The sequence below is a fragment of the Scyliorhinus torazame genome, chromosome 26 (genome assembly GCF_047496885.1).
Source record: "Scyliorhinus torazame isolate Kashiwa2021f chromosome 26, sScyTor2.1, whole genome shotgun sequence".
Lineage (NCBI taxonomy): Eukaryota > Metazoa > Chordata > Chondrichthyes > Carcharhiniformes > Scyliorhinidae > Scyliorhinus > Scyliorhinus torazame.
This window is the reverse complement of record NC_092732.1, coordinates 3409983-3434966: the sequence shown is the minus strand read 5'-3', so window position 1 is coordinate 3434966 and position 24984 is coordinate 3409983. Positions and strand designations below refer to the sequence as shown.

At 55.5% G+C, this 24984-nt stretch overlaps 1 long non-coding RNA gene across 1 annotated transcript in view; it reads right to left on the bottom strand.

Annotated features, from left to right (window-relative positions):
• Window positions 1-206: 206 nt before the first annotated feature.
• Window positions 207-24984, bottom strand: part of LOC140403040 (uncharacterized) — a 25074-nt gene continuing 296 nt past the window's right edge. The window contains exons 2-3 of the long non-coding RNA XR_011938217.1: window positions 3707-3886; window positions 207-296 (exon numbers count right to left, since the gene is read on the bottom strand). This is a non-coding gene — a long non-coding RNA (uncharacterized lncRNA). The remainder of the gene's footprint in view (window positions 297-3706; window positions 3887-24984) is intronic.

The window sequence follows — 24984 nt, the reverse complement described above, 5'->3', positions numbered from 1 at the left end:
AGTGAGGGTCAGAGTGTGCTGTGGGGTCAGTGAGGGTCAGAGTGCACTGTGGGGTCAGTGAGGGTCAGAGTGTGCTGTGGGGTCAGTGAGGGTCAGAGTGCACTGTGGGGTCAGTGAGGGTCAGAGTGTGCTGTGGGGTCAGTGAGGGCTAGAGTATGCTGCGGGGTCAGTAAGGGTCAGAGTGCGTTGCAGGGTCAGGGATTTACCTGTACGACAGCACTATTGCCGACTGACTTTCACTCAACCGAAGCAGGAAGGATCCACGCGGCTGCCCCTGGAGCAGACACTCCGCCTCCCTGTGGGGGAAACATCAAAACTTACTGCCCATAGTGACCCTGACCCCTCACTGACCGTGTGAACCCTGAACCCCCACTGCCACAGTGACCCCTGACCCCCCCACTGACACCGTGAACCCTGAATCCCCACAGACACTGTGAACCCTGACCCCCACTGACCGTGTGAACCCTGCACCTCCACTGACACAGTGACCCCTGACCCCACCACTGACACCGTGAACCCTGAATCCCCACAGACACTGTGAACCCTGACCCCCACTGACCGTGTGAACCCTGCACCTCCACTGACACAGTGACCCCTGACCCCACACTGACCATGTGAACCATGAACCCACACTGACACCGTGAACCCTGAACCTCCACTGACACCGTGAACCCTGAACCCCGACAGGCACTGTGAACCCTGACCCCCCACTGACCATGTGAACCATGAACCCTCACTGACACCGTGAACCCTGAACCACTACAGACACCGTAAACTCTGACCCCCACTGACACCGTGAACCCTGAACCCCCACTGCCACAGTGACCCCTAACCCCCCCACTGACACCGTGAACCTTGAATCCCCACAGAGACTGTGAACCCTGACCCCCCACTGACACTGTGAACCCTGACCCCCCACTGACCGTGTGAACCCTGAACTTCCACTGACACAGTGACCCCTGACCCCCCCACTGACACCGTGAACCCTGAATCCCCACAGACACTGTGAACCCTGACCCCCACTGACCATGTGAACCCTGAACCTCCACTGACACAGTGACCCCTGACCCCCCACTGACACCGTGAACCCTGAATCCCCACAGACACTGTGAACCCTGACCCCCACTGACCGTGTAAACCCTGAACCTCCACTGACACAGTGACCCCTGACCCCCCACTGACCATGTGAACCATGAATCCTCACTGTCACCGTGAACCCTGCACCTCCACTGACAGTGACCCCTGACCCCACACTGACCATGTGAACCATGAACCCACACTGACACCGTGAACCCTGCACCTCCACTGACACCGTGAACCCTGAACCCCCACAGGCACTGCGAACCCTGATCCCCACTGACCATGTGAACCATGAACCCTCACTGACACCGTGTACCCTGAATCTCGACAGACACTGTGAACTCTGACCCCCACTGACACTGTGAACCCTTAACTTTCACAGACGCTGTGAACCCTGACCCCACACTGACCATGTGAACCCTGAACCCCCACTGACACCGTGACCCCTAACCCCCACTGGCCATGTGAACCATGAACCCTCACTGACACCGTGAACCCTGAACCCCCACAGACACTGTGAACCCTGACCCCCCACTGACACCGTTAACTCTGACACCCCCCCACACTGACACCGTGAACCCTGAACCTCCACAGACACAGTGACCCCTGACCCCACACTGACCATGTGAACCATGAACCCACACTGACACCGTGAACCCTGAACCTCCACTGACACCGTGAACCCTGAACCCCCACAGGCACTGTGAACCCTGACCCCCCACTGACCATGTGAACCATGAACCCTCACTGACACCGTGAACCCTGAACCACCACAGACACCGTGAACTCTGACCCCCACTGACACCGTGTACCCTGAATCTCGACAGACACTGTGAACTCTGACCCCCACTGACACTGTGAACCCTTCACCTTCACAGACACTGTGAACCCTGACCCCACACTGACCATGTGAACCCTGAACCCCCACTGACACCGTGACCCCTAACCCCCACTGGCCATGTGAACCATGAACCCTCACTGACACCGTGAACCCTGAACCCCCACAGACACTGTGAACCCTGACCCCCCACTGACACCGTTAACTCTGACACCCCCCCACACTGACACCGTGAACCCTGAACCCCCACAGACACTGTGAACCATGACCCCCCACTGACACCGTTAACTCTGACCCCCCCCACTGACACCGTGAACCCTGAACCTCCACAGACACTGTGGACCCTGAGCCCCCACTGACACCGTGAACCCTGAACCCCCACAGACACTGTGAACCCTGACCCCTCATTGATACCGTGAACTCTGACCCCCCACAGACACCGTGAACCCTGAACCCCATTGACCCTGTGAACCCTGAACACCACTGACACAGTGAACCCTGAACCCACTACTGACACGTGAACCCTGACCCCCCACTGACATCGTGAACCCTGAACCCCTACTGACACCGTGAACCCCGAACCCCCCACTGAGACTGTGGACCCTGAACCCCCATTGACACCGTGAACCCTGAACCCCATAGACACTGTGAACCCTGAACCCCACAGACACTGTGAATCCTGAATCCCCATTGATACTGTGAACCCTGAACCTCCACTGACATCGTGACCCCTGAACCCCTACTGACACCGTGAACCCCGAACCCCCCACTGACACTGTGAGCCCTGAACCCCCACTGACACTGTGAACCCTGAACCCCCACAGACACCGTGAATCCTGAACCCCATTGATACTGTGACCCCTGAACCCCCACTGACACGGTGCCTTCTGAACCCCCACAGACACTGTGAACCCTGAACCCCCACTGACACCGTGAACCCTGAACCCCCACTGACACGGTGCCTCCTGAACCCCCACAGACACCGTGAATCCTGAACCCTGAACCCCCACTGACCCCGTGAACTCTGAACTCCACAGACACTGTGAACCCCGAACCCCCACAGACACCGTGAACCATGAATCCCCACTGATACTGTGAGCCCTGAACCCCCACTGACACTGTGAACCCTGAACCCCCACTGACCGTGTGAACCCTGAACTCTCACTGACACCGTGAACCCTGAATCCCCGACCATGAACCTCCACTGACACCGTGACCCCTGAACCCCCACTGACCGTGTGAACCCTGAACTCTCACTGACACCGTGAACCCTGAATCCCCGACCATGAACCTCCACTGACACCGTGACCCCTGAACCCCCACTGACCCTTGTGACCCCTGAACACCCACTGACACCGTGAACCCTGAACCCCCACTGACCCTTGTGAACCCTGAACCCCCACTGTCACCATGAACCCTGAACCCCACTGACTCCGTGAACCCTGAACCCCCACTGACCTGTGAACCATGAATCCTCACTGACACTGTGAACCCTGAACCCCCACTGACCTGTGAACCCTGAACCCCACTGACCCTGTGAACCCTGAACCCCCACTGACCGTGTGAACGCTGAACTTCCACTGACACAGTGACCCCTGACCCCCCCACTGACACCGTGAACCCTGAATCCCCACTGACACCGTGACCCCTGAACCCCAGTAATCCAAAAGACAGTGAACCTGAGCCCCGAACCCCAGTGAGCCTGAACCCTGAACCCAGTGAGGGTGGAGCCCTGTGACCCTGAATGCCGGTGAGGGGTCGGGCTGAACGGTGACTCCCTCCACTTACCGTCTGGAGGCGAAGCCGTGGAAGCAGGGTGAGCAAAGTCCATCGTCTGGGGTCTGGGCATCGGGAGGCTCCCCGGGCCAGCGCAGGACGTCCCGATCGTCTGTCAGGCTCATCCTGAAGGGGTCAGAGTGTCTGGGTGCAGCTCCTGCAGTCGATCAGTCACGGTACTGCCCCTCATCCCTGCAGTGGGTTCAGAGAAGAAGGCAGCGTGAGGAGATCAGTGAGGCAGAGAGGGGAGGGGGTGTGGGTGAGGCCAGGGCTCGACACCTTCACTCTGACGAGCGGTCCTTCCCAGGGATCAGCGCGGTGACACCTGGAGTTCAGAGTTTATAGGTCGGATGGCTAAAATCTTACAGCACAGAAAGAGGCCATCGTGTCACTGCTGCCTCTTTGAAACATCTGTCCGATTAGCCCCAGTCCCGGCTCCGCCCCCTCATCGTCCGAGGGTCAGTACTGAGGGTGCCCAATTGGTAGGCCACAAAGGGATGGACAACGGTTCCGAATGACAGTGCGGCACTCCCTCAGTACTGACCCTCCCACAGTGCGGCGCTCCCTCAGTACTGACCCTCTGACAGTGCGCCGCTCACTCAGTGCTGACCCTCCCACAGTGCGGCACTCCCTCAGTACTGACACTCCCACAGTGCGGCGCTCCCTCAGTACTGACCCTCCCACAGTGCGGCGCTCCCTCAGTACTGACCCTCCCACAGTGCGGTGCTCCCTCAGTACTGACCCTCTGACAGTGCGGCACTCCCTCAGTACTGACCCTCCGACAGTGCGGCGCTCCCTCAGTACTGACCCTCCCACAGTGCGGCGCTCCCTCAGTACTGACCCTCCGACAGTGCGGCGCTCCCTCAGTACTGACCCTCCCACAGTGCGGCGCTCCCTCAGTACTGACCCTCTGACAGTGCGGCACTCCCTCAGTACTGACCCTCCCACAGTGCGGCGCTCCCTCAGTACTGACCCTCCCACAGTGCGGCGCTCCCTCAGTACTGACCCTCCCACAGTGCGGCGCTCCCTCAGTACTGACCCTCCCACAGTGCGGCGCTCCCTCAGAACTGACCCTCTGACAGTGCTGCACTCCCTCAGTACTGACCCTCCGACAGTGCTGCACTCCCTCAGTACTGACCCTCCCACAGTGCTGCACTCTCTCAGTACTGACCCTCCGACAGTGCGGCGCTCCCTCAGTACTGACCCTCCCACAGTGCGGTGCTCCCTCAGTACTGACCCTCCCACAGTGCGGTACTCCCTCAGTACTGACCCTCTGACAGTGCGGCGCTCCCTCAGTACTGACCCTCTGACAGTGCGGCGCTCCCTCAGTACTGACCCTCCGACAGTGCGGCACTCCCTCAGCACTGACCCTCCCACAGTGCGGTGCTCCCTCAGTACTGACCCTCCCACAGTGCGGCGCTCCCTCAGTACTGACCCTCTGACAGTGCGGCACTCCCTCAGTACTGACCCGCTGACAGTGCGGCACTCCCTCAGTACTGACCCTCCCACAGTGCAGCGCTCCCTCAGTACTGACCCTCTGACAGTGCGGCGCTCCCTCAGTACTGACACTCCCACAGTGCAGCACTCCCTCAGTACTGACCATCCCACAGTGCAGCACTCCCTCAGTACTGACCCTCCCACAGTGCGGCACTCCCTCAGTACTGACCATCCCACAGTGCGGCACTCCCTCAGTACTGACACTCCCACAGTGCAGCGCTCCCTCAGTACTGACCCTCCCACAGTGCGGCGCTCCCTCAGTACTGACCCTCCGACAGTGCAGCACTCCCTCAGTACTGACCCTCCCACAGTGCGGCGCTCCCTCAGTACTGACCCTCTGACAGTGCAGCACTCCCTCAGTACTGACCCTCCCACAGTGCGGCGCTCCCTCAGTACTGACCCTCTGACAGTGCGGCGCTCCCTCAGTACTGACCCTCCCACAGTGCGGCACTCCCTCAGTACTGACCCTCCGACAGTGCGGCGCTCCCTCAGTACTGACCCTCTGACAGTGCGGCGCTCCCTCAGTACTGACCCTCTGACAGTGCAGCGCTCCCTCAGTACTGACCCTCTGACAGTGCGGCGCTCCATCAGTACTGACCCTCCGACAGTGCGGCGCTCCATCAGTACTGACCCTCTGACAGTGCGGCACTCCCTCAGTACTGACCCTCTGACAGTGCGGCGCTCCATCAGTACTGACCCTCCGACAGTGCGGCGCTCCATCAGTACTGACCCTCTGACAGTGCAGCACTCCCTCAGTACTGACCCTCCGACAGTGCGGCGCTCCCTCAGTACTGACCCTCCCAGAGTGCGGCGCTCCCTCAGTACTGACCCTCTGACAGTGCGGCACTCCCTCAGTACTGACCCTCTGACAGTGCGGCGCTCCCTCAGTACTGACCCTCTGAGAGTGCAGCGCTCCCTCAGTACTGACCCTCCCACAGTGCGGCGCTCCCTCAGTACTGACCATCCGACAGTGCGGCACTCCCTCAGTACTGACCCTCCGACAGTGCGGCACTCCCTCAGTACTGACCCTCCCACAGTGCGGCGCTCCCTCAGTACTGACCCTCCCACAGTGCGGCGCTCCCTCAGTACTGACCCTGTGACAGTGCAGCGCTCCCTCAGTACTGACCCTCTGACAGTGCGGCGATCCTCAGTACTGACCCTCCGACAGTGCGGCGCTCCCTCAGTACTGACCCTCCCACAGTGCGGCGCTCCCTCAGTACTGACCTCCTGACAGTGCGGCGCTCCCTCAGCGCTGACACTCCCACAGTGCGGCGCTCCCTCAGTACTGACCCTCTGACAGTGCGGCGCTCCCTCAGTACCGACCCTCTGACAGTGCAGCACTCCCTCAGTACCGACCCTCTGACAGTGCAGCACTCCCTCAGTACTGACCCTCCGACAGTGCGGGGCTCCCTCAGTCCTGACCCTCCCACAGTGCAGCACTCCCTCAATACTGACCCTCTGACAGTGCGGCACTCCCTCAATACTGACCCTCTGACAGTGCGGAGCTCCCTCAGTACTGACCCTCTGACAGTGCGGCACTCCCTCAGTACTGACCCTCTGACAGTGCGGAGCTCCCTCAGTACTGACCCTCTGACAATGCGGCACTCCCTCAGTACTGACCCTCTGACAGTGCGGAGCTCCCTCAGTACTGACCCTCTGACAGTGCGGCACTCCCTCAGTCCTGACCCTCCCACAATGCGGGGCTCCCTCAGTCCTGACCCTCCCACAATGCGGGGCTCCCTCAGTCCTGACCCTCCTACAATGCGGGGCTCCCTCAGTCCTGACCCTCACACAGTGCGGGGCTCCCTCAGTACTGACCCTCTGACAGTGCGGCACTCCCTCAGTACTGACCCTCCCAAAGTGCGGCGCTCCCTCAGTCCTGACCCTCCCACAGTGCGGAGCTCCCTCAGTACTGACCCTCCGACAGTGCGGAGCTCCCTCAGTACTGACCCTCCGACAGTGCGGAGCTCCCTCAGCACTGACCCTCCCACAGTGCGGTGCTCCCTCAGTACTGACCCTCCCACAGTGCAGCGCTCCCTCAGTACAGACCCTCTGACAGTGCGGCGCTACCTCAGTACTGACACTCCGACAGTGCGGCACTCCCTCAGTACTGACCCTCTGACAGTGCGGCGCTCCCTCAGAACTGACCCTCTGACAGTGCGGCACTCCCTCAGTACTGACCCTCCCACAGTGCGGCACTCTCTCAGCACTGACCCTCTGACAGTGCGGCACTCCCTCAGAACTGACCCTCTGACAGTGCGGCGCTCCCTCAGAACTGACCCTCTGACAGTGCGGCACTCCCTTAGTACTGACCCTCTGACAGTGCGGCGCTCCCTCAGCACTGACCCTCTGACAGTGCAGCACTCCCTCAGTACTGACACTCCGACAGTGCGGCACTCCCTCAGTACTGACCCTCTGACAGTGCGGCACTCCCTCAGTACTGACCCTCCCACTGTGCGGCACTCTCTCAACACTGACCCTCTGACAGTGCAGCACTCCCTCAGTACTGACCCTCTGACAGTGCGGCGCTTCCTCAGTACTGACCCTCTGACAGTGCAGCACCCCCTCAGTACTAACCCTCTGACAGTGCGGCGCTCCCTCAGTACTGACCCTCTGACAGTGCGGCACTCCCTCAGTACTGACCCTCCCACAGTGCGGCGCTCCCTCAGTACTGACCCTCCCACAGTGCGGAGCCCCCTCAGTACTGACCCTCCGACAGTGCGGCTCCCTAAGTACTGACCCTCCCACAGTGCGGCGCTCCCTCAGTACTGACCCTCCGACAGTGTGGCACTCCCTCAGTACTGACCCTCCGACAGTGCAGCACTCCCTCAGTACTGACCCTCTGACAGTGCGGCGCTCCCTCAGTACTGACCCTCCCACAGTGCGGCACTCCCTCAGTACTGACCCTCCCACAGTGCAGCGCTCCCTCAATACTGACCCTCCCACAGTGCGGCGCTCCCTCAGTACTGACCCTCTGACAGTGCGGCACTCCCTCAGTACTGACCCTCCGACAGTGCGGCTCCCTCAGTACTGACCCTCTGACAGTGCGGTGCTCCCTCAGCACTGACCCTCTGACAGTGCGGCACTCCCTCAGTACTGACACTCCGACAGTGCGGCACTCCCTCAGTACTGACCCTCTGACAGTGCGGCACTCCCTCAGTACTGACCCTCCCACTGTGCGGCACTCTCTCAACACTGACCCTCTGACAGTGCAGCACTCCCTCAGTACTGACCCTCTGACAGTGCGGAGCTCCCTCAGCACTGACCCTCTGACAGTGCGGCACTCCCTCAGTACTGACCCTCTGACAGTGCGGCGCTTCCTCAGTACTGACCCTCTGACAGTGCAGCACCCCCTCAGTACTAACCCTCTGACAGTGCGGCGCTCCCTCAGTACTGACCCTCTGACAGTGCGGCACTCCCTCAGTACTGACCCTCCCACAGTGCGGCGCTCCCTCAGTACTGACCCTCCCACAGTGCGGAGCCCCCTCAGTACTGACCCTCCGACAGTGCGGCTCCCTAAGTACTGACCCTCCCACAGTGCGGCGCTCCCTCAGTACTGACCCTCCGACAGTGCGGCACTCCCTCAGTACTGACCCTCCGACAGTGCGGCATCCCTAAGTACTGACCCTCCCACAGTGCGGCGCTCCCTCAGTACTGACCCTCCGACAGTGCAGCACTCCCTCAGTACTGACCCTCTGACAGTGCGGCGCTCCCTCAGTACTGACCCTCCCACAGTGCGGCACTCCCTCAGTACTGACCCTCCCACAGTGCAGCGCTCCCTCAATACTGACCCTCCCACAGTGCGGCGCTCCCTCAGTACTGACCCTCTGACAGTGCGGCACTCCCTCAGTACTGACCCTCCGACAGTGCGGCTCCCTCAGTACTGACCCTCTGACAGTGCGGTGCTCCCTCAGCACTGACCCTCTGACAGTGCGGCACTCCCTCAGTACTGACCCTACCACAGTGCGGCACTCCCTCAGTACTGACCCTCTGACAGTGCGGCACTCACTCAGTACTGACCCTCTGACAGTACGGCGCTCCCTCAGTACTGACCCTCCCACAGTGCGGCGCTCCCTCAGTACTGACCCTCACACAGTGAGGAGCTCCCTCAGTACTGACCCTCCGACAGTGCGGCGCTCCCTCAATACTGACCCTCTGACAGTGCGGCACTTCCTCAGTACTGACCCTCTGACAGTGCGGCACTCCCTCAGTACTGACCCTCCCACAGTGAGGAGCCCCCTCAGTACTGACCCTCCCACAGTGCGGCGCTCTCTCAGTACTGACCCTCCCACAGTGCAGTTCACCCTCAGTACTGACCCTCCGACAGTGCGGAGCTCCCTCAGTACTGACCCTCCGACAGTGCAGCACTCCCTCAGCACTGACCGTCCCACAGTGCGGTGCTCGCTCAGTACTGACCCTCACACAGTGCGGTGCTCCCTCAGTACTGACCCTCACACAGTGCGGTGCCCCCTCAGTACTGACCCTCTGACAGTGCGGCACTCCCTCAGTACTGACCCTCTGACAGTGCGGCACTCTCTCAGCACTGACCCTCCCACAGTGCGGGGCTCCCTCAGTACTGACCATCCCACAGTGCGGTGCCCCCTCAGTACTGACCCTCACACAGTGCGGTGCTCCCTCAGTACTGACCCTCTGACAGTGCGGCGTTCCCTCAATACTGACCCTCCGACAGTACGGTGCTCCCTCAGTGCTGACCCTCCGACAGTGCGGCTCTCTCAGTACTGACCCTCTGACAGTGCGGTTCTCCCTCAGTACTGACCCTCCGACAGTGCGGTTCTCCCTCAGTACTGACCCTCCGACAGTGCGGTGCTCCCTCAGTACTGACCCTCCCACATTGCGGTGCTCCCTCAGTGCTGCAGAAAATACGGAGGCTGGGGATAGAGCGTGATTTAGAGATGTGGATCAGAAATTGGCTAGCTGAAAGAAGACAGAGGGTGGTGGTTGATGGGAAATGTTCAGAATGGAGTTCAGTTACAAGTGGAGTACCACAAGTATCTGTTCTGGGGCCGTTGCTGTTTGTCATTTTTATCAATGACCTAGAGGAAGGCGCAGAAGGGTGGGTGAGTAAATTTGCAGACGACACTATAGTCGGTGGTGTTGTCGACAGTGTGGAAGGATGTAGCAGGTTACAGAGGGATATAGATAAGCTGCAGAGCTGGGCTGAGAGGTGGCAAATGGAGTTTAATGTAGAGAAGTGTGAGGTGATTCACTTTGGAAGGAATAACAGGAATGCGGATATTTGGCTAATGGTAAAGTTCTTGGAAGTGTGGATGAAGAGAGGGATCTAGGTGTCCATGTACATAGATCCCTGAAAGTTGCCACCCAGGTTGATAGGGTTGTGAAGAAGGCCTATGGAGTGTTGGCCTTTATTGGTCGAGGGATTGAGTTCCGGAGTCAGGAGGTCATGTTGCAGCTGTACAGAACTCTGGTACGGCCGCATTTGGAGTATTGCGTACAGTTCTGGTCACCGCATTATAGGAAGGACGTGGAGGCTTTGGAGCGGGTGCAGAGGAGATTTGCCAGGATGTTGCCTGGTATGGAGGGAAAATCTTATGAGGAAAGGCTGATGGACTTGAGGTTGTTTTCGTTAGAGAGAAGGTTAAGAGGAGAATTAATAGAGGCATACAAAATGATCAGGGAGTTGGATAGGGTGGACAGTGAGAGCCTTCTCCCGCGGATGGAAATGGCTGGCACGAGGGGACATAGCTTTAAACTGAGGGGTAATAGATATAGGACAGAGGTCAGAGGTAGGTTCTTTACGCAAAGAGTAGTGAGGCCGTGGAATGCCCTACCTGCTACAGTAGTGAACTCGCCAACATTGAGGGCATTTAAAAGTTTATTGGATAAGCATATGGATGATAATGGCATAGTGTAGGTGAGATGGCTTTTGTTTCGGTGCAACATCGTGGGCCGAAGGGCCTGTACTGCGCTGTATCGTTCTATGTTCTATGTTCTATGACCCTCCCACAGTGCGGCGCTCCCCCGGCACTGACCCTCCGACAGTGCAGCACTCCCTCAGTACTGACCCTCCGACAGTGCGGCGCTCCCTCAGTACTGACCCTCTGACAGTGCGTCACTCCCTCAGTACTGACCCTCCGACAGTGCGGCACTCCCTCAGCACTGACCCTCCCACAGTGCGGCACTCCCTCAGTACTGACCCTCCCACAGTGCGGCACTCCCTCAGTACTGACCCTCCCACAGTGCGGCACTCCCTCAGTACTGACCCTCCGACAGTGCGGCACTCCCTCAGCACTGACCCTCCCACAGTGCGGCACTCCCTCAGTACTGACCCTCCGACAGTGTGGCAATCCCTCAGTACTGACCCTCCGACAGTGCGGCACTCCCTCAGTACTGACCCTCTGACAGTGCGGCACTCCCTCAATACTGACCCTCTGACAGTGCGGCACTCCCTCAGTACTGACCCTCCGACAGTGTGGCATTCCCTCAGTACTGACCCTCCCACAGTGCGGAGCTCCCTCAGTACTGACCCTCCCACAGTGCGGCACTCCCTCAGTACTGACCCTCTGACAGCGCGGCGCTCCCTCAGTACTGACCCTCCCACAGTGCGGCACTCCCTCAGTACTGACCCTCCCACAGTGCGGCGCTCCCTCAGTACTGACCCTCTGACAGTGCGGCACTCCCTCAGTACTGACTCTCCCACAGTGCCGAGCCCCCTCAGTACTGACCCTCCGACAGTGCGGCTCCCTCAGTACTGACCCTCTGACAGTGCGACGCCCCCTCAGTACTGACCCTCCAACAGTGCGGCTCCCTCAGTACTGACCCTCTGACAGTGCTTTGCTCCCTCAGCACTGACCCTCTGACAGTGCGGCGCTCCCTCAGTACTGACACTCTGACAGTGCTGTGCTCCCTCAGTACTGACACTTTGACAGTGTGGCACTCCCTCAGTACTGACACTCTGACAGTGCGGCACTCCCTCAGTACTGACCCTCTGACAGTGCGGCACTCCCTCAGTACTGACCCTCTGACAGTGCAGCACTCCCTCAGTACTGACCCTCCCACAGTGCGGCACTCCCTCAGTACTGACCCTCTGACAGTGCGGCGCTCACTCAGTACTGACCCTCCCACAGTGCGGCACTCCCTCAGTACTGACCCTCTGACAGTGCGGCACCCCCTCAGTACTGACCCTCTGACAGTGCGGCACTCCGTCAGTACTGACCCTCTGACAGTGCGGCACTCCCTCAGCACTGACCCTCTGACAGTGCGGCACTCCCTCAGTACTGACCCTCTGACAGTGTGGCACTCCCTCAGTACTGACCCTCTGACAGTGCAGCGCTCCCTCAGTACTGACCCTCCCACAGTGCGGCGCTCCCTCAGTACTGACCCTCTGACAGTGCGGCGCTCCCTCAGTACTGACCCTCCCACAGTGCGACACTCCCTCAGTACTGACCCTCCGACAGTGCGGCGCTCCCTCAGTACTGAGAGATTGAGACAGTGGGGGGCAGCGTCTCGATGGGCAATAGTGCCTCGAGTCTGGCTTCGGCCTAGCAGGGCGTGCAAGGCTGTGCTGTCACACGTTGAGATCGCCGGCCCGGCAAGTGCTGCTCTTTGCAGGAGGGACCCTCGCCTCCATTTGCTGCTCTGTGCTCCGCTCGTCCCCTGATGGTTAACAGCTGACACCTTCTTGCAAAACAAACGAACCCGCGTTTGTCGCCCTTTCATGCTGGGACCCACAACTCCACTGACTCAAAACCGTAACTATACATAGCTCCTGAAGGTTCCTGTTGAATCTTTTTTGAACTCAGCGGGTTGCTGCTGTGATGGGGGAGGTGCTGCCTGAACTGGGCGTCCTGGGGAAGGTGAGGGGGAGGGGATCAAATTCAATCTGGGGGGTGGGCTAATCTCCGGGCCTACAGCCTGGGAGGCCGACATCCCCGTGCAATGAGTCAACTCTCTCACAGGACAAGTTGGCGCGCAGGCGGGGACAGACGGCAGAGGAATCATCGGGGTCAGTGGTGAGGGGGGGGGACAGGAGCACCTCAGTGTCCATTGCCTCCCTCCCCCCTCCCCCTCTCCCTACCCCCGCCTGTGCCGGCCCTTTGTGAATGGCCATTGCTGAGATTGCGGCCAATAGGAGTTTGGACGGTGACCTCGTACCGAGGTTTGGCCGGAGGCAGGGTGAGATACTGGGGGGCAGGGGGCAAAGAGTCGAGTGAGAGAGAGACAGAGAGGCAGCAACTCCCCAGAGGGCGAGGTTACCCTCACCCACCCCCTTCCCCGGTTCAGCTGCAGACGATTCAGGCCAAGAGGCCAACGACGAGGCCTACTCAGAAAGGCTTCTGGGTGCGCACACACGGTGAGACGCATTGCGCCTCGACCGGTCAGCCGGTGGTGTCTCGGTACTCAAAGGGGGCCTCCCAGGGACCTCCGGGAGTAGGCCCGTCTTCCCCCGCTCCCCACTGCCATTATCCTGGGATCTTGACCCTGGAATGTCAACCGTCCGGACCAGTATCCACCTAAAGCACAATCCACTCTTCCCAGAACCTCCTGACCTTTCAATTTCCACCCTACCACGTCCACAGTCTCCGCCGCTATCGCCTATTTGTCCTCTTCCTTAACAAACACTAAAGGTGAAACTGAGAAAGGAATGCGTTTTTCAGTCTGGGCTAATGGACTGTGGTTCAACAGGGGAAGTCCCCGGGGAGTTCATGTGCTTTGCCGCCTGCAGAAAGAATTTGTTTTGCAGCTTGGGGGTTGGGGGGGGGGGCGGATGATGTCAAGGAAGGTGGAGAGATATATTGAAAAGCATTTGAGACGCAGTTTTGGAGAAGGTTTGGAAGAGGGGAGTTGAATTCTGATCTGCCTGATGCCAAGTCCCCTATTCTCCCACAGTAAGATAGATTGAGAGCTGGATGTTTATTTTCTCGTTGTTTAGTGAGAAATTGAGTAGATGTGTTTGAGGGGTAATTGTAAGCTGTTTTGTTTGGGTCTGAAGTTATAAAATGTAATATTTTAATAGTCAATAACGCATACGGCATGCTTGCCTTCATCGACCAGGGCATTGAGTATAGAAAAGTCATGCTGCCCTGTGTAGAACCTTAGTTAGGCCACACTTGGAGTACAGTGTTCAATTCTGGTCGCCACACTACCAGAAGGATGTGGAGGCTTTAGAGAGGGTGGAGAAGAGATTTACCAGGATGTTGCCTGGTATGGAGGGCATTAGCTATGAGGAGCGGTTGGATAAACTCTCACTGGAACAACGGAGGCTGAGGGGTGACCTGCTAGAGGGCGACAAGATTGTGAGGGGCGTGGAGAGAGTGAATGGGCAGGCACTCTTTCCCAGGGTGGAGGGGTCAGTCACCAGGGGGCACAGGTTTAAGGTCCGTGGGGCAAAGTTTCGAGGAGATGTGCGAGGCCGGTTTTTTACACAGAGGGTGGTGAGTGTCTGGAACGCGTGGCCAGGGGAGGCTGTGGGAGCCGATACATTAACGGTGTTCAAAAGGCATCTTGACAAACACACGGACAGGACGGGTATAGAGGGAGACGGCACAAGGAAGGGCTGAGGGTTTGGGCCAAGGTTGGTATCATGACCGGGACAGGTTTGGAGGGCCGAAGGGCCTGTTGCTGTGCTGGATTGTTCTCTGTTCTATGACTGCACAATGCTCAGCACCATTCGCGACTCCTCAGTTACTGAATCAGTCCGTGTCCAAATGCAGCAAGACCCGGACAATATCCAGGCTCGGGCTGACAAGGGGCAAGTTACATTCGCCCCACACAAGTGCCAGGCAATGACCATCTCCAACAAGGGAGGATCTAACCACCGCCCCCTTGACATTCGATAGCATCACCGTCGCTGAATCCCCACAATCCACATCCTGGGGGTTACCAATGGGCAGCGACAGCGGAGAGAGTGGTGTGATGGATCAAGGAGCCAGGCGCCGAGTGGGTGCGCGCGGAGGAGGCCTCCTGCATGGGGACCTCGTTCCGGGCCCTCGCCACGGCGGCACTCCCATCCTCACCCAGGAAACACTCCAGCAGCCCGGGGGTGGTCGCCACCCTCCAGACCTGGCACCAACTCCGGCAGCAATTCGGACTGAACGAAATGTCCGACAAAGCACCTGGAGTTTCAGCGGGAGCGGAGTGCGGGGGCTGCCGCTGGGCGAGTATTGAAGTTTGAAACACTTACCTGGTCCCGTTGCTGTCCCTCTTCGCTGTTTTATTTTTTTTGTATTTTTTAAGGCGGGAACCGGAAGTTCGACCCGCGGACTTTTGGGAAGGTCCCCCCCCCCCCCCACACCAATAAATTCTGGTGGAGAGGAAACCCGAGACACTACACGTGTAGTGTCTCCCACCCGCCCTCCTCCTCTAACCTAATAATAAGACCCATTGGTCTGAGGTAAGTACCATATTTTATTATTATTATTTTATTTTATTTTTAAAAAATTTATTTATTAGCCAGATCTTGGTTGGAAGTTAGAGGGATGGCGGGGAAGGGAGTGCAATGTTCCTCCTGCAGGATGTTTGAGGTGAGGGATGCAGTTAGTGTCCCTGCTGATTTTACCTGCAGGAAGTGCTGCCATCTCCTGCTCCTCCAAGACCGAGTTAGGGAACTGGAGCTGGAGTTGGAAGAACTTCGGATCATTCGGGAGGCAGAGGGGGTCATAGCTAGCAGCTTCAGGGAATTAGTTACACCAAAGATTGGAGATAGATGGGTAACTGTTAGAGGGACTGGGAAGAAGCAGTCAGTGCAGGGATCCCCTGCGGTCGTTCCCCTGAGAAACAAGTATACCGCTTTGGATACTTGTGGGGGGGGGGACTTACCAGGAGTAAGCCATGGGGTACGGGCCTCTGGCACGGAGTCTGTCCCTGTTGCTCAGAAGGGAAGGGGGGAGAGGAGCAGAGCATTAGTAATTGGGGGCTCGATAGGGGCACGGATAGGAGATTTTGTGGGAGCGTGAGAGACTCACGTTTGGTATGTTGCCTCCCAAGTGCAAGGGTACGTGATGTCTCGGATCGTGTTTTCCAGGCCCTTAAGGGGGAGGGGGAGCAGCCCCAAGTCGTGGTCCACATTGCCACGAACGACATAGGTAGGAAAGGGGACAAGGATGTCAGGCAGGCTTTCAGGGAGCTAGGATGGAAGCTCAGAACTAGAACAAACAGAGTGGTTATCTCTGGGTTGTTGCCCGTGCCACGTGATAGTGAGATGAGGAATAAGGAGAGAGAGCAATTAAACACGTGGCTACAGGGATGGTGCAGGCGGGAGGGATTCAGATTTCTGGATAACTGGGGCTCTTTCTGGGGAAGGTGGGACCTCTACAGACAGGATGGTCTACATCTGAACCTGCGGGGCACAAATATCCTGGGGGGGAGATTTGTTAGTGCTCTTTGGGGGGGGGTTTAACCTAATGCAGCAGGGGCATGGGAACCTGGATTGTAGTTTTAGGGTACGGGAGAATGAGAGTATAGAGGTCAGGAGCACAGATTTGACGTCGCAGGAGGGGGCCAGTGTTCAGGTAGGTGGTTTGAAGTGTGTCTACTTCAATGCCAGGAGTATACGAAACAAGGTACAAAGAACAAAGAACAAAGAAATGTACAGCACAGGCCCTTCGGCCCTCCAAGCCCGTGCCGACCATGCTGCCCGACTAAACTACAATCTTCTACACTTCCTGGGTCCGTATCCTTCTATTCCCATCCTATTCATATATTTGTCAAGATGCCCCTTAAATGTCCCTATCGTCCCTGCTTCCACTACCTCCTCCGGTAGCGAGTTCCAGGTACCCACTACCCTCTGCGTAAAAAACTTGCCTCGTACATCTACTCTAAACCTTGCCCCTCTCACCTTAAACCTATGCCCCCTAGTAATTGACCCCTCTACCCTGGGGAAAAGCCTCTGACTATCCACTCTGTCTATGCCCCTCATAATTTTGTATACCTCTATCAGGTCGCCCCTCAACCTCCTTCGTTCCAGTGAGAACAAACCGAGTTTATTCAACCGCTCCTCATAGCTGATGCCCTCCATACCAGGCAACATTCTGGTAAATCTCTTCTGCACCCTCTCTAAAGCCTCCACATCCTTCTGGTAGTGTGGCGACCAGAATTGAACACTATACTCCAAGTGTGGCCTAACTAAGGTTCTATACAGCTGCAACATGACTTGCCAATCCTTATACTCAATGCCCCGGCCAATGAAGGCAAGCATGCCGTATGCCTTCTTGACTACCTTCTCCACCTGTGTTGCCCCTTTCAATGACCTGTGGACCTGTACTCCTAGATCTCTTTGACTTTCAATACTCTTGAGGGTTCTACAATTCACTGTATATTCCCTACCTGCATTAGACCTTCCAAAATGCATTAGCTCACATTTGTCCGGATTAAACTCCATCTGCCATCTCTCCGCCCAAGTCTCCAGACAATCTAAATCCTGCTGTATCCTCAGACAGTCCTCATCGCTATCCGCAATTCCACCAACCTTTGTATCGTCTGCAAACTTACTAATCAGACCAGTTACATTTCCCTCCAAATCATTTATATATACTACAAAGAGCAAAGGTCCCAGCACTGATCCCTGTGGAACACCACTGGTCACAGCCCTCCAATTAGAAAAGCATCCCTCCATTGCTACCCTCTGCCTTCTATGGCCTAGCCAGTTCTGTATCCACCTTGCCAGTTCACCCCTGATCCCGTGTGACTTCACCTTTTGTACTAGTCTACCATGAGGGACCTTGTCAAAGGCCTTACTGAAGTCCATATAGACAACATCTACTGCCCTACCTGCATCAATCATCTTAGTGACCTCCTCGAAAAACTCTATCAAGTTAGTGAGACACGACCTCCCCTTCACAAAACCGTGCTGCCTCTCACTAATACGTCCATTTGCTTCCAAATGGGAGTAGATCCTGTCTCTAAGAATTCTCTCCAGTAATTTCCCTACCACTGACGTAAGGCTCACCGGCCTGTAGTTCCCGGGATTATCCTTGCTACCCTTCTTAAACAGAGGAACAACATTGGCTATTCTCCAGTCCTCCGGGACATCCCCTGAAGACAGCGAGGATCCAAAGATTTCTGTCAAGGCCTCAGCAATTTCCTCTCCAGCCTCCTTCAGTATTCTGGGGTAGATCCCATCAGGCCCTGGGGACTTATCTACCTTAATATTTTTTAAGACACCCAACACCTCGTCTTTTTGGATCACAATGTGACCCAGGCTATCTACACCCCCTTCTCCAGACTCAACATCTACCAATTTCTTCTCTTTGGTGAATACTGATGCAAAGTATTCATTTAGTACCTCGCCCATTTCCTCTGGCTCCACACATAGATTCCCTTGCCTATCCTTCAGTGGGCCAACCCTTTCCCTGGCTACCCTCTTGCTTTTTATGTACGTGTAAAAAGCCTTGGGATTTTCCTTAACCCTATTTGCTAATGACTTTTCGTGACCCCTTCTAGCCCTCCTGACTCCTTGCTTAAGTTCCTTCCTACTTTCCTTATATGCCACACAGGCTTCGTCTGTTCCCAGCCTTTTAGCACTGACAAATGCCTCCTTTTTCTTTTTGACGAGGCCTACAATATCACTCGTCATCCAAGGTTCCCGAAAATTGCCGTATTTATCTTTCTTCCTCACAGGAACATGCCGGTCCTGTATTCCTTTCAACTGATACTTGAAAGCCTCCCACATGTCAGATGTTGATTTGCCCTCAAACATCCGCCCCCAATCTATGTTCTTCAGTTCCCGCCTAATATTGTTATAATTAGCCTTCCCCCAATTTAGTACATTCATCCTCGGACCACTCTTATCCTTGTCCACTAGTACTTTAAAACTTACTGAATTGTGGTCACTGTTACCGAAATGCTCCCCTACTGAAACATCTACCACCTGGCCGGGCTCATTCCCCAATACCAGGTCCAGTACCGCCCCTTCCCTAGTTGGACTGTTTACATATTGTTTTAAGAAGCCCTCCTGGATGCTCCTTACAAACTCCGCCCCGTCTAAGCCCCTGGCACTAAGTGAGTCCCAGTCAATATTGGGGAAGTTGAAGTCTCCCATCACCACAACCCTGTTGTTTTTACTCTTTTCCAAAATCTGTCTACCTATCTGCTCCTCTATCTCCCGCTGGCTGTTGGGAGGCCTGTAGTATACCCCCAACATTGTGACTGCACCCTTCTTATTCCTGATCTCTACCCATATAGCCTCACTGCCCTCTGAGGTGTCCTCTCGCAGTATAGCTGTGATATTCTCCCGAACAAGTAGCGCAACTCCACCTCCCCTTTTACATCCCCCTCTATCCCGCCTGAAACATCTAAATCCTGGAACGTTTAGCTGCCAATCCTGCCCTTCCCTCAACCAGGTCTCTGTAATGGCAACAACATCATAGTTCCAAGTAGTAATCCAAGCTCTAAGTTCATCTGCCTTACCCGTAATGCTCCTTGCATTAAAACATATGCACTTCAGGCCACCAGACCCGCTGTGTTCAGCAACTTCTCCCCGTCTGCTCTGCCTCAGAGCCACACTGTCCCTATTCCCTAGTTCTCCCTCAATGCTCTCACCTTCTGACCTATTGCTCCCGTGCCCGCCCCCCTGCCATACTAGTTTAAACCCTTCCGTGTGGTAGGGGAACTGGCAGCATGGGTTGGTACCTGGGACTTCGATGTTGTGGCCATTTCGGAGACATGGATAGAGCAGGGACAGGAATGGATGTTGCAGGTTCCGGGGTTTAGGTGTTTTAGTAAGCTCAGAGAAGGAGGCAAAAGAGGGGGAGGTGTGGCGCTGCTAGTCAAGAGCAGTATTACGGTGGCGGAGAGGATGCTAGATGGGGACTCATCTTCCGATGTAGTATGGGCTGAGGTTAGAAACAGGAAAGGAGAGGTCACCCTGTTGGGAGTTTTCTATAGGCCTCCAAATAGTTCTAGGGATGTAGAGGAAAGGATGGCGAGGATGATCCTGGATAAGAGCGAAAGTAACAGGGTAGTTATTATGGGAGACTTTAACTTTCCAAATATTGACTGGAAAAGATATAGTTCGAGTACATTAGATGGGTCGTTTTTTGTACAGTGTGTGCAGGAGGGTTTCCTGACACAATATGTTGACAGGCCAACAAGAGGCGAGGCCACGTTGGATTTGCTTTTGGGTAATGAACCAGGCCAGGTGTTGGATTTGGAGGTAGGAGAGCACTTTGGGGACAGTGATAACAATTCAGTGACGTTTACGTTAATGATGGAAAGGGATAAGTATACACCGCAGGGCAAGAGTTATAGCTGGGGGAAGGACAATTATGATGCCATTAGACGTGACTTGGGGGGATAGGTTGGCGAAGTAGGCTGCAAGTTTTGGGCACACTGGATAAGTGGAGCTTGTTCAAGCAACAGCTACTGCGTGTTCTTGATAAGTATGTACCGGTCAGGCAGGGAGGACGGCGTCGAGCGAGGGAACCGTGGTTTACCAATGAAGTGGAATCTCTTGTTAAGAGGAAGAAGGAGGCCTATGTGAAGATGAGGTGTGAAGTTTCAGTTGGGGCGATGGATAGTTACAAGGTAGCGAGGAAGGATCTAAAGAGAGAGCTAAGACGAGCAAGGAGGGGACATGAGAAGTATTTGGCAGGTAGGATCAAGGAAAACTCAAAAGCTTTCTATAGGTATGTCAGGAATAAGCGAATGACTAGGGAAAGAGTAGGACCAGTCAAGGACAGGGATGGGAAATTGTGTGTGGAGTCTGAAGAGATAGGCGAGATACTAAATGAATATTTTTTGTCAGTATTCACTCAGGAAAAAGATAATGTTGTGGAGGAGAATGCTGAGACCCGGGCTATTAGAATAGATGGCATTGAGGTACGTAGGGAAGAGGTGTTGGCAATTCTGGACAGGCTGAAAATAGATAAGTCCCCGGGGCCTGATGGGATTTATCCTAGGATTCTCTGGGAGGCCAGGGAAGAGATTGCTGGGCCTTTGGCTTTGATTTTTATGTCATCATTGGCTACAGGAATAGTGCCAGAGGACTGGAGGATAGCAAATGTGGTCCCTTTGTTCAAAAAGGGGAGTAGAGACAACCCCGGCAACTGTAGACTGGTGAGCCTCACATCTGTAGTGGGTAAGTCTTGGAGGGGATTATAAGAACAAGATTTATAATCATCTAGATAGGAATAATATGATCAGGGACAGTCAGCATGGCTTTGTTGAAGGGTAGGTCATGCCTCACAAACCTTATTGAGTTCTTTGAGAAGGTGACTGAACAGGTAGACGAGGGTAGAGCAGTTGATGTGGTGTATATGGATTTCAGCAAAGCGTTTGATAAGGATCCCCACGGTAGGCTATTGCAGAAAATACGGAGGCTGGGGATTGAGGGTGATTTAGAGATGTGGATCAGAAAATGGCTAGCTGAAAGAAGACAGAGGGTGGTGGTTGATGGGAAATGTTCAGAATGGAGTTCAGTCACAAGTGGAGTACCACAAGGATCTGTTCTGGGGCCGTTGCTGTTTGTCATTTTTATCAATGACCTAGAGGAGGGCGTAAAGGGTGGGTGAGTAAATTTGCAGACGATACTAAAGTCGGTGGTGTTGTCAACAGTGCGGAAGGATGTAGCAGGTTACAGAGGGACATAGATAAGCTGCAGAGCTGGGCTGAGAGGTGGCAAATGGAGTTTAATGTAGAGAAGTGTGAGGTGATTCACTTTGGAAGGAATAACAGGAATGCGGAATATTTGGCTAATGTGTAAAGTTCTTGAAAGTGTGGATGAACAGAGGGATCTAGGTGTCCATGTAACATAGATCCCTGAAAGTTGCCACCCAGGTTGATCGGGTTGTGAAGAAGGCCTATGGAGTGTTGGCCTTTATTTGTAGAGGGATTGAGTTCCGGAGTGGGGAGTTCATGTTGCAGCTGTACAAAACTCTGGTACGGCCGCATTTGGAGTATTGCGTACAGTTCTGGTCACCGCATTATAGGAAGGACGTGGAGGCTTTGGAGCGGGTGCAGAGGAGATTTACCAGGATGTTGCCTGGTATGGAGGGAAAATCTTATGAGGAAAGGCTGATGGACTTGAGGTTGTTTTCGTTGGCGAGAAGGTTAAGAGGAGACTTAATAGAGGCATACAAAATGATCAGGGGGTTAGATAGGGTGGACAGTGAGAGCCTTCTCCCGCGGATGGAAATGGCTGGCACGAGGGGACATAGCTTTAAACTGAGGGGTAATAGATATAGGACAGAGGTCAGAGGTAGGTTCTTTACGCAAAGAGTAGTGAGGCCGTGGAATGCCCTACCTGCTACAGTAGTGAACTCGCCAACATTGAGGGCATTTAAAAGTTTATTGGATAAACATATGGATGATAAATGGCATAGTGTAGGTTAGATGGCTTTTGTTTCGGTGCAACATCGTGGGCCGAAGGGCCTGTACTGCGCTGTATTGTTAAATGTTCTATGTTCTAAAGCCCCCATCTGCAATAACCACAGGCAGCACTCACGACGCCACCTTTACAAGGTGGAGACAGGGCGGGGGACACTGACAGTCAGTGACCTATGCACTGACGGTAGGGTCACAATATTGGACAAACTGACGGACAGATTCCACCTGGCTACGGGAAGCAAACTCAGATACCTGCAGCTTAAAATCTTCCTGCGGAAGGAGACAAGGACGTACCCACGACCACCACGACAGACACGATTAGAAGAGCTACTGGGCGCAGACATCCTAAGCAGAGGGAACTATCGCAGCACGGTAGCATTGTGGATAGCACAATTGCTTTCACAGCTCCAGGGTCCCAGGTTCGATTCCGGCTTGGGTCACTGTCTGTGCGGAGTCTGCACGTCCTCCCCGTGTGTGCGTGGGTTTCCTCCGGGTGCTCCGGTTTCCTCCCACAGTCCAAAGATGTGCAGGTTAGGTGGAGTGGCCATGATAAATTGTCCCTTAGTGACCAAAATTGCCCTTAGTGTTGGGTGGGGTTACTGGGTTATGGGATAGGGTGGAGGTGTGGGCTTGGGTAGGGGTGCTCTTTCCAAGAGCCGGTGCAGACTCGATGGGCTGAATGACCTCCTTCTGCACTGTAAGTTCGATGTGTGGTGACAGGCGAGACAGAAAGAGGAAAACGCGGGAGATCCGGTTGAGGGGGGGGCGGGGGGGGGGAGCAAGGTGAGGTAGCAAAACACAGCAAGAAAGAATGGGGGGGGGAGCATAGAACATTCCAGCGCAGTACAGGCCCTTCGGCCCTCGATGTTGCGCCGACCTGTGAAACCACTCTAAAGCCCATCCACACTATTCCCTTATCGTCCATATGTCTATCCAGTGAAGAAGGGGGCAAGGGGGGTGGAAGGGAGGAGAAGGGGGGAGGCAGAGCAGAGGGGTGACAATCGAGGCAGCACGGCGAGAGGACGCGAAGAACAACAGGGAGGGGAAAACGAGCAACGCCGAATCAGAGGCAACTGCAGAAAGGTCAAAATGTTCGCCACCCTAATTAGGTCATCTCTGAAGAGGAGGGGATAGAAGAGAGGGGAGGAAAGGCCCTCACGTCCGGGGATATTTCCCCGATCCTATGTGCTTTGCTTTGCGAGGTGTATAACCTGTATTTATAACTTGTGGAAAACCCAAGAAAAGGCATTGAAAACAGAGAAGCTCGACACGAACCAGGATCCCGCTCGATCGACACGCGAACCACCAACATTCTAACCAGCTGACGGCACCAGGATTGGTGGAGCAGTGGATGAGGTGGAGGGCTGTTGTCGGCTGCAAAGAGACATTGATAGGATGCAGAGTTGGCTGAGAAGTGGCAGATGGAGTTTAACCCTGATAAGTGCGAGGTGATTCATTTGTGGACAAATTTGAATGCGGATTACAGGTTAACGGCAGGGTTCAGAGGAATGTGGAGGAACAGAGAGATCTCGGAGTTCATGTCACAGATCTCTGAGGTTGCCACCCAAGTGGATAGAGCCGTGAAGAAAGTGTGTTAGCGTTTATTAACAGGGGGTTTGAGTTTAAGAGCCGCGGGTTTATGCTGCAACTGTACAGGACCCTGGTGAGACCACATTTGGAGTATTGTGTGCAGTCCTGGTCACCTCATTATCGGAAGGATGTGGAAGCATTGGAAAGGGGTGCAGAGATTTACCAGGATGCTGCCTAGATTGCAGGGTAGGTCTTATGAGGAAAGGTTGAGGGAGCTAGGCTTTTCTCTTTGGAGCGGAGGAGGATGGGAGGCGACTTAATAGACGTTTATAAGATGATGAGGGGGATAGATAGAGTGGACGTTCAGAGACTATTTCCTCGGGTGGATGTAGCTGTTACAAGGGGGCATAACTATAAGGTTCATGGTGGGAGATACAGGAGGGATGTCCGAGGTAGGTTCTTTAGCCAGAGAGTGGTTAGGGTGTGAATGGGCTGCCTGCTGTGATAGTGGGGTCGGACACTTTGGGAACTTTCAAGCGGTTATTGGACAGGCACATGAACCCCCCCCCCCCGCCGGCCCAGCCCCACAACCATTGGAAACACGGCCGCCTCGGGCACGAACGATACCTCCTCCACCTCAAAGGCAGAGGGACGTACGGACTTCGGGCCGGGGGAGGGGCGGTGCCATAACCCTCACGGGATCCACGGGGATGGCCCATTGATTAGTCCGTCAGCCGGGGCTCGTGAATCAGGCATTTAGAGCCGGCCGGGATTGGGGCCGTCGTGATCGGGTATTCCCGGCTCGGAGTGGTGTGCCGTTTGCCCCGTTTGCTGTCTCTCCTTTCCATTGGCGTTGACGGTTAAACCTTCTCGGGAGCCCTTTGGGCGTTATTGTGACAAAGCCTCCGTTTTCGGATCGGGCCAGTCCCCGGTGTAATTTTAATCGACCCCTCGGCTCAGCG